The sequence below is a fragment of the Leucopleurus acutus genome, assembly GCF_964270905.1.
Source record: "Leucopleurus acutus genome assembly, chromosome: 20".
In the NCBI taxonomy this organism is placed as follows: Eukaryota; Metazoa; Chordata; class Mammalia; order Artiodactyla; family Delphinidae; genus Leucopleurus; species Leucopleurus acutus.
Window position 1 is genome coordinate 731,463 of NC_139162.1, and position 3,079 is coordinate 734,541.

Below are 3,079 nucleotides of genomic sequence, written 5' to 3' on the forward strand. Positions count from 1 at the left end.
ATGAACAGCAAAAGGATGAACATGAAGATGTAAAAAGGGACGTCAAAATCATAAAATGTGGGGGGAGGAGAGTAAGAAAATGTAGACTTTTTTTCATTTCCTAGAATGTGTTTGAGCCTAGGGCAAGCAGATATAGGAAGGGGTTAACATACTTGAAAACCAGGGCAACCACAAATCAAAAACATACAATAGACTCACAAAAACCAAAAAGAAGAGGACGTAAGTATAATTCAAGAGAAAATCATCGGGGAATTCCCTGGCAGTCCAGTGCCTTAGGATTCTGAGCTCTCACTGCCAAGGGCCCGGGTTCAGTCCCTGGTAGGGGAACTAACATCCCTCAAGCCACATGGCGCGGCCAAAAAAAAACATCAAACCACAAAAGGAGAAACAAAAAGTTGTCAATAATTACCTTAAAATGTCAATGGACTAAAAGCTCCAATCAAAAGACACAGAGTGGCAGATTGGATTAAAAAAAAAAAAAGAGCCTACATACAATATGCTGCCTACAGGAGACCCACTTTAGGGCAAAGGACACACACAGATTGAAAGTAAGGGGATGGAAAAAGATATTTCATGAAAACAAATGACAAGAAAGTGGGGGTCGCAATACTCATATCAGACAAAATAGACTTCAAAACAAAAGCCATGAAGAAAGATAAAGAAGGACGCTATATACTAATAAAGGATGAATACAAGGAGAGGATATTACACTCGTCAACATATATGCTCCTTATATAGGAGCACTCAAATACACAAAACAAATATCAGACATAAAGACAGGAACTGACGGGGATACAATAGTATTGAGGCCCCACTCAGGGCCTCTAGACAGAGAATCAGTGAGGCAAGAGAGATCCCCAATGATACAACAGAACAGTAAGACTTAACTGACATTACACCCAAAACAACCAGAATACACATTCCTTTCAGGGCACATGGAACATTATACAGGACCGACCACATACGAGGGCACAAAATAAGCCTCAACAAATTTCAGAGTATAGAAATTCTATCAAGCATCTTCTCTGACCACAATGGCATGCAACTAGCGATTAACCACAGAAGAAGAAATGAGCTCTTTCACGTGGTGCCTTGAGTGCAGCCGGCCACTCAAGGATGAAGCTGAAGATTTCTTTTCTGGCCACTGGCTGCCAGAAACTCATTGAAGTGGATGATGAATGAAAACTTCGTACCTTTTATGAGAATCCTATGGCCAAAGAAGTGGCTGCCGACACTCTGGGTGAAGAATGGAAGGGTTATGTGGTCCGAATCAGTGGTGGGAATGACAAACAGGGTTTCCCCATAAAGCAGGGTGTCTTAACCCATGGCTGCGTACACCTGCTACTGAATAAGGGACATTCCTGTTACAGACCAAGGAGAACTGGAGAAAGAATTCACAAATCTGTATGGGGTTGCACTGTGGATGCCAATCTGAGTGGTCTCAATTTGGTCTTCATTAAAAAAAGGGAGAAAAATATTACCAGACTCACCGATACTACTGTGCCTCATCGCCTAGGACCCAAAAGAGCAAGCAGAGGGGCTTCCCTGGTGGCGCGGTGGTTGAGAGTCCGCCTGCCGATGCAGGGGACGCGGGTTCATGCCCCAGTCTGGGAGGATCCCACATGCCGCAGAGCGGCTGGGCCCGTGAGCCATGGCCGCTGAGCCTGCGCGTCCGGAGCCTGTGCTCCACAACGGAAGAGGCCACAACAGTGAGAGGCCCGCGTACCGCAAGAAAAAAAAAGAATCCGCCTGCCAACGCTTCGGACACAGGTTCGAGCCCTGGGCCAGGAAGATCCCACATGCCTCGGAGCAACTAAGCCTCCGAGCCACAACTACTGAGCCCACGTGCCGCAACTACTGAAGCCCACACACCTAGACCCCACGCTCCACAACAAGAGAAGCCACCTCAATGAGAAGCCCACGCACCACAACAAAGAGTAGCCCCCGCTCACCACAACTAGAGAAAGCCCATGTGCAGCAACGAAGACCCAACACAGCCAAAAAATAAAAAATCAATCAATAAATAAAAAAAGCTAGCAGAATCCACAAACTTTTCAGTCTCTCCAAAGATAATGTCCACCAGTATGTTGTGAGAAAGCCCTAAACAAAGGTAAGAAATCTAGGACCAAAGCACACAAGATTCAGTGTCTTTTTGCTCCATGTGTTCTGCAACACAAGTGTCAGTGTATTGCTCTGAAGAAACAGCATTCTAGGAAAACTAAGGCAGAGACTGCAGAATATGCTAAACTCTTTGCCAAGAGAATGAAGAAGGCCAAAGAAAAATGCTGGGAACAGATTGTCAAGAGATGGAGGCTGTCCTCTCTCAGAGCTTCTACCTCTGAGTCCAGTCAAAAATGAGATGTTCGGACTTCCCTGGTGGTGCGGTGGTTAAGAATCCACCTGCCAATGCAAGGGACACGGGTTTGAGCCCTGGTCCGGGAAGATCCCACATGCCGCGGAGCAACTAAGCCCGTGTGCCACAACTACTGAGCCTGTGCTCTAGAGCCCACAAGCCACAACTACTGAGCCCACGTGCCATAACTACTGAAGCCCGCATGCCTAGAGCCTGTGCTCTGCAACAAGAGAAGCCACTGCAATGAGAAGCTTGCGCACTGCAACAAAGATTAGCCCCTGCTCGTCACAACTAGAGAAAGCCTGTGCACAGCAATGAAGACCCAACGCAGCCAAAAATAAAGTAAATAAATAAATTTTTTTTAAAAATGAGATGTTCTAGGAGATCACTGGTGGCGCAGTGGTAAAGAATCCGCCTTCCAATGCAGGGGATGTGGGTTCAATCTCTGGTCGGGGAACTAAGATCCCACATGCCACAGAGCAACTAAGCCCACACGCCACAACTACTAAGCCCACGTGCTCTGGAGCCCGTGCGCCACAACTAGAGAGCGCACACACCACAGCTACTGAGCCTGCGCGTTCTGGAGCCCATGCGCCACAACTAGAGAGCCCACGTGCCACTAGAGAGAAGCCCGTGTGCTGCAACAAAGACCCCGCGTGCCACAACCAAGACCCGATGCAGCCAAATAAATAAAATAAAAATGAAAGCAAGAAATAAAGCTGAGAA

General features: G+C 47.0%; 1 pseudogene across 1 annotated transcript; it reads left to right on the top strand.

Annotated features, from left to right (window-relative positions):
* The first annotated feature begins 1,116 nt into the window (after positions 1-1,116).
* On the top strand, positions 1,117-2,358 carry LOC309976953 (small ribosomal subunit protein eS6-like; annotated as a pseudogene). Its single transcript has 2 exons — positions 1,117-1,556; positions 2,038-2,358. The product of its transcript is annotated as a small ribosomal subunit protein eS6-like (transcript).
* Positions 2,359-3,079: the final 721 nt, after the last annotated feature.